General features: G+C 30.7%; 1 pseudogene; it reads left to right on the plus strand.

Moving 5' to 3' along the window:
• On the plus strand, positions 1 to 16,727 carry LOC110720064 (annotated as a pseudogene).
• The last annotated feature ends 13 nt before the right edge of the window (positions 16,728 to 16,740 follow it).

A 16,740-nucleotide genomic window follows, 5' to 3' on the forward strand; every position in this document is an offset into this window, starting at 1 on the left:
TTCAAGGAAAATTTATAAACAATGGCGTCTTCGCTTCTTCGCCGGAGATTCTCAAACTTCAGCGTTTCTCGTCATATTTATGGTTCGATTCTTTTGCTCTAATCGTCTAATCTCGTCGCAATAACATATTTTTTCATTTGTGCATGACTTTATTTAACAGAAATTATAGAAACCTATGTATATTCTCTTGCCAATAAATTTAACCTCATGTTTTTCCTCTTTTGATTTGATTTTTCGATTGTGCAGCAATGATAAAAATGAGTGCAGCATATTACTTATTTTTATTAAAATATATGAATTTGTATTGTATTAAATTGCTACTTTGCATGACAATTTGTTCGGCAATAACCTGAATTTGGTAATTAAACCTGGACACATATTGTTGAATAAATCATTTGTTTTATAATTATAAATATTTACGTAAATTGTTAATTAATAAATAATTTTACGTAATTTTTTAATTACTAGATGGAAGCCCGTGTGATGCACGGTTTTTTCATCTAAGATTTTTAATTATTTGATTTATTGTATTTAATAATTTCCGGCAAAATTACAAAAGTTTAATATTTATTTTTTTTACTATAATTTATAATGAATTTATTAAATATAAATAATTTGTAAATATGATATTTTTTCATCTAATTCGTTTTTACTGAATTCATAATATTTAAATATAAATATTATTAAATTGTAAATATGAATTTATTAAATATAAATAAATTGTAAATATGAGAAAGGAAAATATTGATACTCATAATATTTTTTATTTAAATAGAATATATTTAAATAATATGTAAAATAATTAGATGAAAGCCTGTGCGATGCACGGATTTTTATACATATATCTTAAGAATTTAATAATTTCAGACAAAAAAAATTAAAACAAATAATAATTTAATTAAAATGATATTGTCAATTACAAAAGTATAATTTTTTTAATATAATTTATATCGCGACTTCATTTATTGTTATTTTGTATTTTATTCGTTATTTTTAGTTATATGACAATAATATGATATCTTTCAAAAAAAAAAATTGTAAATATGATATTTCATTGATTACATATTAGGATAAAATGTTTAATGTGAAAAGATAATAATTTTTTATTTTTAAAATAATTTAAATCCTAAATCATTATTCGTTGCTTTTTACACTTGAAATTAAACTCTCAAATCTATATATCATTATGTATATTTCTTGTGATCTCTTGATCTCTAACAAATTATCTGTCTTTTAAAATTTTTAGAGATAAAATTTTTACAGAAGGTAAAGTTTTAAATTTTTTTTATGAAAAAAACATCTTATAAATCGGTTATTTAGATAAAACCATTAATTTCATAAGATAATTTTTATTTTTTTTAATAATTTAAATCCTAATATTTTATAGTTTTTAATACATAAAATCTTATAAACATAATTTTTGTAATTAGATTATACTCATAATATTTTTTACATTAAAAATAAAGTTATTAGATGTAATATTTCAATGTAAAAAAAATTTGTATTAAAAAAAAAAATTCGGTAGGATCACCAACTTAGTTCACACCGATATCTCTTCCATCTAATAAAAGTGGATAAATAAAATATGTTAGCAAAAATAAAATTTATATAAAACTAATCTTTATAGGCTTATAAAATAAATTAAAATATTTACTAGAAAGTGAATAATTGTTGTGAAATTAATCTAAAAATTTTAATTATACAAAATTAAATTTATGCATTGGAATTTTTTCATCTAAATGTCATAAATTTTAATTTAATTATAATTAAGGAATAATTTTTATTTCTTATCATAAACACTATCAAAATTTATCTTATAATAGTACGTATATAAATCCTATATCTAAAGATGATTATTTTAAAAGATAATTTTTAGTTTTTTTAAATAAATTTAATCCTAATAAATCAATGTTCGTTGCTTTTACTTACGTGGAAAAATTCTTAAATCTCATTCGCCAATTTTGTTTAGGTGGCAAACGAATTTTTTAATTCCAAAATAAAATAGAAATCTAATTTTTAATTGGTCGAAAATATACCTTTGCTTATGTGGGGCTCCGAATGCTCTTGAAAAATGCCTACTTTATTTATATATATTAGATTTCATCAATTATTTTAATTGCATTATTTACACTTTTTCACTATTCACACACCTCTTTGAATTTATTTTGTGATTTATTCGTTAGAATATTATATTTTTAAATAGTTATATGTGATAATTTATTTCGTGATTAATCAATTTATTACATGGTTATGATACACACAAAATGTGCATAATTACACTTCTACATTGAAATCCTTCTTTGATTCATCTCATTCTACGAAAGAGTATTAAATTGACTTACTTGTTTTAATCTATAATTATGAGTGAGAAATCAATAATAATCATGTTTCATAAATGTATCATCTCATAATTAAATTATCATTTATTATCATGCTTGTAAACATGTCATTAAATAGAATTTATTAAACAATTAAAGAATCATAATCTTCTTATAATGATGACACTTTAATTTTCAAAGTATATAAAATACATATAAAGATACTATGCGAATATTAAAAAATCTATACATGTATATATACCAAATAAAATTATCAACCACTTAAAAATCATCTCACTCAATTCTCCTATATCGTAAAAATAATTATTGTCAAAATAAAATTGCATAATTAAAATATTTTAAGCCTAAAACAAGAAAAACCTTCTCATGTAAGAAATAAAAACTTGTAAAAAAACTTCTGAAACAACTACTATCATCAGTGACACATACACATCTAAATCCCTTCCAATTCAAAGTGGAATCTTGATTTTGATAACTTTAATATAAACTATTACTATAAAAAAATAACATTCATTAAGATATCTTTATATAACTACAATTATAATAAATTCAAACATTTAATGCAAGAAAAATAATTCCTCCATTTTTTAAAGTGCGCATCACTTTAATCGGCATAATTTGTTAGGAGATTGACTTGAATATTATAAATAATATGCACAAAAAAATTGATACATTGTATAAAATTTCATAGTATCAACTAATTATAATAAATATATGATCAAAATTATTACAGGTAAAATAATTTTATGTATCAACAAAATGTATATTAAAGTGTTTCAATTACTTTAGGATGAATTTTTTTACAAAAACTTTAGGATGATAAATTTTGTAGGGTACCCCTCCGTATTTTATTGGTTATTATCAGATTTTAAATATTATTCATAATACTTCAACCGTTTCTTTTTATTGGTTATGTTTAGATTTTAAAAGTTATTCATAATACTCATTCCGTCCCAAAATATACGAGACGTTGGACTTTTTTCACTATATATGTATAAGTTTTGATCATATTTTTTTACTAACATAATAAAAACTTATTTTATCATAAAATATGTTGTTAAATAGGTATATGTATAAAGTTTCTAAATATAATTTTAAAATAATTTTCATAATAATTAATTATATACAAATAAATTCAAAGTAATGCATTGATATTCGTGCAATATTGACTGTGTCATGTATTCTGGGATAGAGGGAATTAGATAATATTTAAATTTACTCACGGGAAGTAAAAGAGTCATGTGAGATCATGTTTGATTCATCTCAATGAATGCTCTATTAATATTCAATCGTTATAATTTTAAAAAGTATGTAATGAATAATAATCAAATATGTGTATTGACAAACGTGTAAAAGTCAAAACGTATCCAATAAAAAGTGAAGAAGGGAGTATTATACTTTAGATATAGGGTAATTTTGTTAAAATTTAAGATAATTATACCAACAACTACCATTATAATGACTACTTTGAGAACAACTAACTACCATTTATTTATTTATTTATTTTTTTGTAAAAAAAAAATCTAAAAAAATCTACCACAAAAACCTTGAGTAACACAACTACATTTAATTTCTTGGAAATAATCTCCAATTGAGGGAGCTAAAAAATCGGTCGTTTCAACGACAAGGGAAGGGAGGAGGGACAGTTTCATCGACCTGAGAAGAGAGGGGCTATTTGAGGGATGGGGGAAGGGGGGTGGTTTCGATGGTGTAGGTGGGTCGCCAGAGTGTTTTTAGGGGTAGAGAAGGGCCGACTGGTCGTTATCGGTTGCTAGGGGAGGCGGGCGGTCGAATTTCGGTCGGGCCGGGGGTTGGGGCTAAGGGGATGAAGGATGGTAGCTGGCTGGGAAGGGTTTTTAATTTTTTTTTTTCTTTTTTTTACAAAAAATATTTGGACCAATTATGTTGTGACACATCACACGTTGCTTTTACAAAATGAAAATCACCCTTTCTTTAAGTCACTGGTTAATCGATCTAGTGGAAGAAAATCAACCCAAAAGTTCATAGTGCTCTCTAATTAACGTAATTTGGGATTATTGAGAGTAAATTGCTGAAAGTTCGGATTAATAAATTATAGTGAATTTTTCTAAAAATTAAAACTTAGATTTTGGAAGCATCCAATATAATAGATCGAAAAGCGAAGATAAGTCGAATTCAGGGTAAATTGGAGGATGAAATGGAGTCGTTTGACTCTTGAAATTGTCGTTTTTAATCTCTTTAGTTAAAAAAAAAATGTATTCCTTTAATGGAAGTGGTGTTACTTATGTTTGTTGGGAGATGTAGCAAAATTTCAATTTCAGATTTACATAAACGCGTAGTAGGTGTTGTTAAACTCATTTGTATGTGATATTAGTAAAAGTTATTACAACATCATGACCTTGTATGAGAATATATACCCCCTCTGTCTCACAATATAGTTTTTGTTTTCCTATTTTAGAGACCCAAAATGTTGTTTCTGTTTCTATTTTTAAATAGTATGTAAAGACCATTATACCCTTAATTTTTACTTTATTCATTGAACTTCCTAATTTACCCCTAACTTATCCACTTGCATTGTACTTTTTTCACTTTCTCTCTCTAACTTTTGTCTATAATTGAACTTTTTACCTTTTTCCCCTTATATTATCCACTTGCCTTGTACTTTTGTCTAGTTCTTTTCCACTTCTCCTCCCATTTCTTAAATACCGTGAAAAAAACAAAATAGAAACTATATTATGTGACGGAGGGAGTATAAGATATGGTTTTGTCAGATCACAAAGAAATGTGATTGACATGTATGAAGCATATATCTCAAGAGGATTTTATACATTTGAATTATTGGGGTCCCTTAATGTAAGACATACTGATTTTGGGTTGTTTCCGTCATTTCACCAACATTCATAGACTTTTAATTGTATGTTAAAAAATATCTTGCACAACACGAAACATCATCATTAACTTCCCTCGTTCTATCAATAGTCTCGTCGCATGTTTAAATGTATATTGGTAAGCCTTATATGCGTTGTCCTTACTCGTTGTAATAGCTAAATAGTAAATGTCGTTAATGACCTTAATTGATATTGCGTAAGGGCTTCTTATGCAAATAGTAACTTATGTTACTTACTGTCCTTTTGTTTGTTGTAAACTCTGTTTAATTAATGTAATTTCAGCTGTTTTTTTAAAAAAAACTCTTAAAAACTTTAAAAAAATTGATACAAGCTTTGACATATGGAAATATCAAAAAATATTTTAAACATATTTACATAAAACCTTTATAAAATCCATCTATTTCATAACTAGACGATCGTATAAAAACCCGCCTCATTTATTTATCAGACGGGTCTAACCCATATTATAACTATGGCGGGTCATGGCTTTTAAAGGCCTCCATTCCTCTGTCCTAAGTCTCTGAGTTATTTCATTGCAGCGCACTCAAGTTCTCCATTGAAGCGCACTCAACGTTCTCCATCGAAGCGTTCTCCGTTGAATCTAATTCTTGTATCCCCCATTGAAGCAGCTTCTAAGGTAAGTTGTTTGTTGTTGTTATCATCTCATCAATTTCACAATCTAGGGTTTATATTTGATCTAATCTAATTTAATTATCAGTGCTTTAAGTTTAGGGTTCGCAAATTCTTAGATTATGAAACATCATATCCAAAAGAAAAGAAAATTATGAGCGTAATTTGATTATTGAATCAAGTATCCCTAAAATTATGTATTTTTCGAGATAATTCAATATGAAATCAAATCTCTTTTCCCTGGGCCTAGGGCGGCCGCCCCTCCTGCCCTGCCTCAGGGACGGGCCTGCCTGGACATTGTAGGCTTAAATATTTTTAGTTAAATATGTTCAATTTAGGATCTAATTTTCAGTTTTGTTAAAATACAATTTCCATTTTTTGTATTTTAAAAATGTGTTTTTTGAGATTTGCTAGGAATTTGTTAATTTTAGCTCTACGGAAAATGAATTAGAAGCTTAAAAGTCAGAACTATTTCAATTTTTTCGATGCATTTTATTGTTTGGGTTTCAATCGTGTACTGAGTAGCAATTTTGAGTAGGAAATTGTATATTGGATGATGTGAAAAGTGTGGAGAAAACCAATTTCACTTCAGAAAGTTTGCCAAGAATAATACCTTTCAGCCGTCTTCCAATAATGGAACCACCTTTTGTTTATTTCAAAATAAAACCACCTTTCACCCAACTATTCTTTAAATGGAACAAAGAACCGGTCACCTGTTTTCCAGGTTACATTTGACACGAGTCGTGTTGTAAGTTGTTAAGATTTTTATTTTTTTTTATTTATTTTTTTATTTTATAATTTTAACATTTTTTTAATAGCAATGACTTTAATTGTTTTTTTAAAAAAACCTTAAAACTAAATAAAAATAAACAAAACCTTAAAATTAAAAAAAAAAAAAAAACAAACCTCCTTCCCATCAGAAGCCTCCCCTCCACTACCTCCACCACAAACTCTGGCCAACAAAAACCACCCCAATCCAACCGCTACTGAATACAACCCCCTCCCCGCCCCCACCCTCGAAACCACTTCTTCAAGGTTAGGAATAACTGCTTCTTCAAGATCTTGAAGCCGAAAACCACCCCTTGATATTCTGGGATTTTCGGGTTTGGTATGGGGGTTGGGTTGGGGTTCGAGTCCGGTGAAGGGTAGGGGCAAGGGTCGGGATTTCAAGGGGTATGCGTGAAGGGGAGAAGGGTGTCGGAATCTGGGACGGGGGAGGGGAGGTAGGGCTGGAACCAGGACTGTAGAGTGGAGTGGGGTTGGTCGACGCTAGTGGTTTTTCGGTGGTGGGAAGGTGGTTTGGTGGGAGAAGGGGCTGGGTTGGTTTTATATTTTTAATTTTTATTTTAAGGTTTATTTAATTTTAAAGTTTTTTAAATTTTAATTTTTTTATTTTATTTTATTTTATTTTATTTTTTAAAAAAAAACTTTAAAATGACCAATAACATTGTGACATGTGTTATAGGTAACCTATTAAACGGGTTATTAACAAGTCACGTTCCATTTAAAGAAGAGTGGAGCGAAAGGTGGTTTTATTTTGAAATAAACAAAAGGTGATTCCATTATTAGAAGACGGCTGAAAGGTGGTATTATTCTTGGCAAATTTTCCTTTCACTTTTCAGATTGCATTGAGTTAGTATTATCCGGCAACAAGTACTTTAATATCTATTGATTCAGAAAGTTGAGGAAAATAATTAAAACGAATAGGTTTCCTGGTAGATTAAATTTATGTCATGATCATCTTGTCATATTAGTCATATTATTGTTCTTTCAATTTTCAGATAAGTTTGAGAGTTTCCCTTTGGAGTTCAAATTAGGACTGTTGGCTTGTCAATGCGGTTGTTAAGGCAGTTCAGCAGTGGTGCTTCTTCTCCTAGATTTGATTTTACAGACTTGACGTAAGTATTATCTCTTTACACTTGCTATTGTTAATTGATGTTTGTGTATAGATATATCATTTGTTTGTTGTCTTTGTATAACCTTCTTTGTTGATATGTAGCATTGCCTCATAAGCTCATAGTGGATTTTGATACTTCCTTGGTTCTTTTATATTGCACCATATGAACTTTACACTATTTGTAGACTTTCCTTTGACCATTTTTGCGATTATAAATACCTGAAGTCATGTGGGAACTTGGTATTTCCTTTTTTTTTTTTTAAATGTTTTTTTTTAACTAAAAGCTAGTTGATTATATTATTGGTATGCGTTGTGCATTTTCAAGTGCGATGTCCAATGTTGTTATTAAAAAAGAGTAAGAGGAAATATTATTTATAGTAGAATATCCTTTCATTTTCATGCTACTAGTAATATTTATAGCGTTTGAAACTTATGAAGGGAAAAATTTCTATTATGTTTTAGTGTTGTACTCCATCCCTTCTTTTGTGTTCTACCCACTTTCCATTTTAGTTCATTCTACTCGCTTTCCATTTTAGTCTTTTTTTGTTCTACTCATTTTGCTTTATTCTATTTAAAGTCAATCACTTTTACCATCCACCCCTTTTCCCCACAGTAATTACAACTTTTTACACACTTGCTTCTCTTACTTAAGTTTATTTACCTTTTATTTTTAATTTTTATTTTCTTATTATACAAACTCATCTTTTTACATTTTCTCTTACTTTATTCTATTTTATCTTACACCCACTTACCTTTTTCAATAACTAAATAAAATCCGTGCACGATTTTATTTATTTATTTAAGCATAATTTTAAACACTGATTTAACATGTGGTTGGGGCCACATAGTGTGGCCCGCCACAATGGGGGGTTACCCAGTCAAACTGTCGTAACCTCAATGGTTGTTTTAATACTGCATAAATTTTTAATAAAATCCTAGTAGAGTGTGTTGTTTAAAATTAGATAAAATTTGTTGTCAAATAAACTTTTGATTTTTTTATTTTATTTTATTTATTTATTTATAAAATGAATTATAAGTCTATTTTATCATTCAGTAGATATTTGGATAAAATATCTAATATATCATAAGAAATATAATTATTGTTTTGAATTAATTTAGATGATAGAATTTTTTTAATTTTAAATTAAAGTTGAATAATTTATTCACAAAGTTAATATGTGTTTCCCAGCAAGTCTTCACGCTATTTATAGAGCTGTAAGCTGATTTCAAATGTTGTAGGGCTGTTTCAAGCATTCCTTCAATTCTGCTTCTCCAAAACTTTCGGCCTTTTGAATTTTGAACAAACGTTGTTAGCTGTTTGTTTCTGTTTCAACGTTTATTTGAATAACTCTTTTGAATAAATCAGCCTTATCCTGTAACAACAAGATTAACTAACTCCTAGAAACTAGGTTAGGTAGCACAAGATAAAAGTATTCAAAACATGATTTATTTATCTTAACCGAAAATTAATCATGATAAAAATTCTAAACAAAAGATAAACAATAACTTGATAAAATAATTAACAAAAAAATAATCAAAACCATTGTCATCTAAAATACTTATGCAAAAACAATCCAAGTTAACAAAATTAATTTAACATAAATTTTGGGCTTTCAACAACAAGTATCTATATTGCAAAAGTCCACGCACAGCCATATTAGTACATTAGTTGGGTTTGACTTCCATCATAATAAAGTTAGAATAAGTAACAAGGCTAGTTCATCAAGGTGGAGTCTTCATTTTCATTTGCTAAAATCCCTATTTTCCTATGTGGCGTTGTAAAATCTCTTGAAAAGCTGCAATCAAATCTATTGTACAATCTCACTCGAACTTATAAGGTGGAGCCTTGTACAATAGTTGTACAATAGTTTGGTCAGTTCAAAAGCTTCAGAAATATTGATAAACATAGATTTATAGACTTTTAACTGACCAAACTTAAATCTTGCATTTTCATGGTCTATCTTCTATTATCTTATAAGTACTGCAATCTGCATATAAATTATGATATTTTGGGTAGAGCTTTGTAATTTTTATGCCTTAATTTTGTCTAGACTTAGATTTCTCTTTATTATTCTTTGACAGCTAAGGTTAAGGCTACACAATACTAGTAGAAGCTGTATTCTAGACTTATTGGTCTCATTTTCTGTTCAATTCTTATAGAAACTCAAAATGATGAAATCTAAAATACTACTTTCTTGTTGGGGTTTTTATGCTAGTCGTCCTCATACATGGTACCCAATTGCTCGAAAGAAGAAGAGAACTGTTTATCTTCACGTGGGACCCACAAACAGTGGTAAAACATATCAGGCTTTGAAGCAGTTGGAATGTAGCTCAACTGGTAAAGTAGCTGAACTTACTCAGCAAGTCAGCGGTGCACTCTTGCAGATATGCATTTTATAATCAGATCCATAATCTTTTTATGTGCTGTGTTCTGCAGGTGTATACTGTGGACCCTTAAGATTATTGGCTTGGGAAGTAGCAAAACGTTTGAATAAAGCTAATGTTCCTTGTGATCTAATCACTGGACAAGAGCGGGAGGAAGTTGAAGGTGCAAAACACATGGCTGCAACTGTTGAGATGGCAGATGTGGCATCTGACTACCAATGTGCCATTATTGATGAAATTCAGGCATGTAATTTGTTATAGCTTACTCTGCTGAACATCTTTCATTGTGTTGGTGGTAGAAGCTTTCTTTGTTATTTGATTGGAAGTACTTTGATTTGCACTCATTTGCTGCACACATGTGACTGTCAAAGCATATGCGTAATCATTTTTCTTAGGCTTCACCTAATGCTTACCTTAAACTCTTTAGTGTCCATTACGAACCATCAGAATGATTTTAGGTGTTAAGTATTGAAAAAGTAGTAGAAATACTTTTCCAAGCAAAACTGTCTGATGCCAAATAAAACCTTGACTTGATATTTTCATACTGACTTTCTTGCTCTTGAGACATATGGTCCATGAAGTTATTTTTTTCATTTTCTCACTCCCTCTCTGAATAAAGTACCAAACCTTCTTCTAACTTCTTGTTTTGCTTTTGTTTCTTTCTTTCTTATTTACCCTACTTGAAGTGTCTAATATTTTTAAAAACCAATATGGAGAAGATTATAGCTGAGAATACTTCAAACATAATTAACTTGAAGAGGACTGAGGGACTTTGGTCTGGGGCATCCCAGACTAATGATCAGAATCATCTTCTTGGATTGTGGAAGCACCATTTTGTTTCTTTTATCTACTACTTCTTCCAGAATAATTTTTTGATAAACACCTTATGTGTGGTGTAAGGTCCCTACAACCTTTTAAATTAGGATGTGCCTTTGATAACTTTGTAATATGTAGTGCTGTACTGTGGAGGTATTGTTTTGTTTCTTTTATCTACTTCTTCCTGAATAATTTTTTGCTAAAACACCTCATGTGTGTCTAAGGTCCCTACAACCTTTTGAATTAGGATGTGCTTCTGATAACTTTGTACTATGTAGTGATGTATGCACTGCCTTAAACTGTGCTTTATTGTCGTGTAAGTCAAGAGGAGGATGCTTGATTATGCTTAGTTGGAGGCATGCTTATACTAGATATTCCATGTTCATTCAAACTTTCCCTCCTCTAATTGATCCTCTTCCATGGCCAAAATTTCTCATTACTTTGGTTGCGAGATTGATAGTTACCACAATCTCTTCCTCGGCCACTAAAAACCGCCCATTGTTCATTTTCTGACAACTTTAATCCAAGTGCTTTCTCGTATCACTTTTGATCCATCATTCTTGTAAATCCTTTGTTTATTCACTTGTAGCAATCCAAGAAGCAAAACTATTGATAATGTATGAATGCCTTAAGATTTTTCTATTGCAGGTAATGATTTAATTTCTTATTGCATGATCAAAGTACTTTCTCAACGGTCTAAGAATCTTCGATCTTTTCTCTATTGTGCTTCTGTTGGTTAACATTTGTAAGAAGACTAGAAAAATAATTAGAACTTGACTCATTATTTGTCATATTCACCTCGTAACGCTTGTAATTTTTTTTTTCTTGGAACTCTCTCAACTCCTTTGAATATTGTTGCAAGAGCATCGCAAGCTTTCTTTGCTTGGGGTTGTAAAATTCTGACAAACTTTTCTCGATTAATCCTGCGTATATCAAAAGTAATGGCCTTCAATCTTTTTTCTGAATTTCTTTTTTCTCATCGTTTTTTTTACTTTTTTTTTTTTTTTTTTAAGTATATGAGACTTTTGTCTCATCAGACAGTTTTTTTAAGCCGTCACTAACAACATCCCACAACCAAATTGTGCCTTAATTTTAATGCACAATTCATCACATTGGTCTTTAGGTAATTGAGGTACTGGTGGTTGAGCAAAGTTGGTAGACATTTTTTGAGGTGTAGAAAAACATGGCTCTGATACTAAACGTAGGAGTTGCAGATTGCTAACTCAAATATTTGTTAAGGAGATATATAGGAGGAATAAATATGGGTTATGATTCTCAGTCTCCCATTTTCTCTATTTATTTTTCCATGTATTAAATGAATTACTTACATATTTATATCATTAGGGTTTTTTTGAGAATCACACAAGTTATCCAAAAATGTTTATATAACAGATTTTCTTTTGCATATTAATTGTCAATGTGTTAGACATTATTATTTTAAGGGGTTGGTGTGGTAGACTACCTTTTGCCCCGCTCACTTGGACTAATATGTTCTTGTTCTTTTCTATAGGCTTCTGTGAAAACCGATTCATTCTTGGCTTCTGTTGGATTGAAATCTCCTTTTCAACTTATCTTTGCTAACACTTAATCATTTTTCAAGTTGAAGCAGATATTACATGTGGCACAATCTTGATGTAACTAATTTGTGATTGTACTTACTTAGCTTATTCCATCAAACTTGAGCTCAAAAAACTCATTGAGCTACTGCTTCTTTGGAAAGGGATTCACGGCGATCTATTAATTGGAAACTTATATTATGCTTTTCCCTTACCTTTATTGTGAAATAGGTAAAAGAGTTATACAAAACCAAACTGATTGAGCTTCAGAATGATCTTTTGTCTTGAATTTTTACTTACATCTTATTTATTGGATAAGGAAACTGATGTTTGGGATGATGTTCAAATCAAACGGAGGAATAAAATTGAGAATTCAAAACATACTAGTGGGAGAAATTCATTGTAAGTTAAAAATCTACCATGAAAAGTGAGAAGGGCAAGACTATGGACGTACCATATCAGTCCATATGACTCTGCTGAGAATGTTATTATTGTTTAAAGTATGCAATGATTTCAAGCACTCCAAAACAGAATTAGCTTATCGTTTGAGCGTCCTTGTGATTAAATAAAAGATGACCATGTCCTTGACAATTTATTTGAAGTTGAACTAAAATATAAATCCCATGTATCTCTAATTATGGAGCAGGATTCGAGGTGTTATCACTACCATTTTTAGTGCTAAAACTCTTTGAAGGTGTGATTCTACATCTCTTTTAAGAATATTTAACAATTTAAAGTCTTCACCATAAGGGTTTAAGCATTTGCTGATTAACAAGTCAAACACTTGCAAAATAATGCAAGTTTAGGGACAGTGTTCTCTATGTTTGATTTGGCTTGGGAAAACCCATCATTTTCTTGGTTTTCTTGCTGTCTTGATATGCCCTAAGCAGGAGGTGTATGCTCCTTGACTTTAGTAAAAAATTTCTAGCATTATGGACCGCAATTGATGAGGCCCGGTGTGTTTATTTATTGTCCGTTTTTCATACACTTGTATTAATTTGTATTTTTTACCACATCAGATGCTGGGTTGCAGGACAAGGGGCTTTTCCTTTACTCGTGCTCTGTTGGGACTTGCTGCAGATGAACTACACCTATGTGGAGACCCTGCTGCTGTACCTCTAATTCAGGAAATTTTGAAAGTCACCAGTGACAATTTACAGGTAGTTTTTTTTCCCGGTTTGAGAGATTGTTAGGTATTTCATAAATTAGACTTTTTTTTTTTTTTTTTTTTTTTTTTTTTTTTTTGACATTATCAGCAGTTTTCTGATAAATATATTTTCATTTTTAATTATATCCCACAGCTATTATTTGTCACCTAATTGATAATTGAAGCATGCATAGCTTCTGAATGTTCTCAAAAATTGCTACCTATGAATGCTTCAATCATGTGCATATGTTGATCTTCTGGTTGTTGATTGGTAGTGCACTATCTTATTTTGTTTGTGGGTGGGGAAAGGAAAGGAAACAAGAAAGAGAGTGGAGTGGAAAAGCATTGAAATCCCTATAACTTCCTAGCATGTTTACTCAACCACCCACCCTCCTTTATTTCATGTCATAGTTGCCCATAATTTTAGCTCACAAAACTTAGTGAGGGGGTGAAAGGTTGTTGCTACATATTAGTAATTTCAAATCAGGGCTTTTCAAGGATTGCATAGTCCTTGCAGATAGAGCTTGTTTGTTTACTTCACTCGGTCGAATGTCTATGGTGTGATTGAACCATGAGTACGAACCTCATTTGGTTTCAAGGAACATCTATCACTAGTTTGTGACTTCTCAAGGGCTAGATGGAAGTCAAATAAGAATTTTGGGTTGGTTGAAGATGATGTGGTGGCTATTGGTGGTGGTAAAGTAGTTGTGTATAGGTGAGCATTGGGTGGAATGGTGATGACTACTGCAGGATAATGTGCCAACATTGGGGTTAAAGTTGGGTGGCATCTACCATGTTGGGATTAGAATGGTGTCTGTGGTAGTGGTGGAAGGACTTTGAGGGTTTAAGGGGAATTCAAGTTCCTAGGGGGGTGGGGGTGGGGGGTGGGTGGAGAGGGGTGTGGTGAAGCAAGATGACCCAGGTTATGATAATTTATTACCCCAAACTAAGGAGTGGATACTAAATGACTTGAACTAAACACTTCAATTGGAAAATATGGGAGATGTTTCCCTTTTCCTACTTGAAATCCCCTAACCAAATAGCTCCTTAATGTTATTTGAGTTAGTATTGAATTTTTTGTTTTTTTAAAAATCTATTTTCTGAGTTATGTGGCTTTCAAGTGTTAGCATGTCATTAAAGACACTAAAATCACCTAAATAATATAAAAAAAACTATTTAGTATATGTTAGGGTATTGTTTCCATGGGGTCACTGTGGAGTATGGACACTATTGTACCAACTCAATATTAACTTTTTCAAATATTTACAAACTACTTTTGTCGTTTAAAATCTGTAACATTACTTTATTTGACTAATGATTTTCTTTGTATCAGTCTTTTCATGACATGGGTTTTTCATTTTAACTCTCTATCCCTCTCCTTATCCCATGGGCTCCTAGAATTTGTGTTGTCCCTAGTGTACGCCTAAACGCTGTGGCATTAGGCGACTAGAGTAGAGTGGGTTTTTTTTTTTTTTTTTTTTTTTTTTTTTTTTTTTTTTTTTTTGGTTCTAGGCAAGGTGCATTCAAAGAGGCACTTAAGGCGCACTGTGGTCATTTTTTTTGTTTAAAAAATAATTTTATAGGGCGCCTCACTTAAAAAAGGCGCACCGAAGTGCGCCTAAGTGCAGCAAGACTGCTTTAGTGCCCTTTTGGCACCTTCTGTGGCTCAAATATTTTGGAATGGAGGTCGTGATGATTACCAAGGATACCAGTTAATGTTTACAAGCCACCAATTAGTACGGGTTGGATTAATAAAAGATTTTGACAAATATAAGCCCTTTCATTCAAGTCCAGGTAGACATAATATTAGCAATTAAAATGCAAAATTATGGCTGTGATCAATTCATTTTTCTTGCTCATGAACAATTTAGAAAGTAAGTTGAATCTAATTCTAGCAAACTTCACTTGTAAGAACTAAACATTTGATACACTTGCTGTGATTCGGATGAGCATTAAATTAGGTTTTTCTACCCTAGAACGGTTATCAAATGCCACACCTTATGGCTATATAGAATTATTCAAATGCTCTACAAGTGTAATTGTGCTATCACTAGTATGGATCAAAATTTATGTAGAAATAAATTACACATCAACTCGTCAAGTAATAGAATTAACTATTGTAAAGTATGATAACTGGTTTTTTGTTAGAAAGAATATAGCCCTGGCCCTCTAATTTAACGCTGCCACATCTTATTTAAGCCTTCGAGTCTCATGAATTTGGTATTGCAACTACAAAATAATGAATTTAAAATTAACTAATATGAATTAGATCATAATATAGAATGACAAGATTCTCAAAAGACTAAAAGAAGTTGATATAAATATATTGCCTCAAAAGACTATGACAAGCTATATTGCCTCATGGGACACACTTAGAGGAATTAATGGAGAAGGTAAACGGACAAATTTTTTCAAATAATTTGAACACAGGTAAGAGGGATGTGTAAGGATATTGGCTGCTTTATTATTGTGATTTGTCATCTACTCTCCTTGATCTCTCTTTAAAGTTTGTGCCAAGAGCCAATGTTGCTTCTTTATCAGCTAATATATGTTATTTCTTTCATTGTTTTTTTTTTTTTTTTTTTTTTTTTTTTTTTTTTTTTTTACTTCTTTATCCCTGTTTGTTATGCAGATAAAATATTATGATAGGTTATCACCTTTGGAACCATCAAAGGTGCCTCTTGGATCAATTACGAATATAAAAAAGGGGGATTGCATAGTTACCTTTTCACGTCGTCAAATATATAATTTTAAAGTAAGCTGCTTGCTTCTTTTTACCCTTATTTCTATTTTTGGGGTGTGGAACTCTATGACTGTACAAGTAGCTTTAATGTTATTAGGATTGAGATTCTACTTTGAGCTAGAAGAGGGCTATTGGGATCGGATTGTACAACCCTACAAATTTGTAGATTTTATGAGCTGCACTAAAAATTAGAGGTGTCAATTCGGGTGTTCGGATAGGGTTCGATGAGGTCGGGTCGGGTCAATTTTTAAAGTAAAGTCATGCTAACTTATTGTGTCCATGCGAGTCGAAATCTGAATCTGATATTTTTCAGTTTGGGTCGGGTGTGGTTTTGACACCTCTACTAAAAATGTTGATTGT

Source organism: Chenopodium quinoa, unplaced genomic scaffold (assembly GCF_001683475.1).
Source record: "Chenopodium quinoa cultivar QQ74 unplaced genomic scaffold, ASM168347v1, whole genome shotgun sequence".
Lineage (NCBI taxonomy): Eukaryota > Viridiplantae > Streptophyta > Magnoliopsida > Caryophyllales > Amaranthaceae > Chenopodium > Chenopodium quinoa.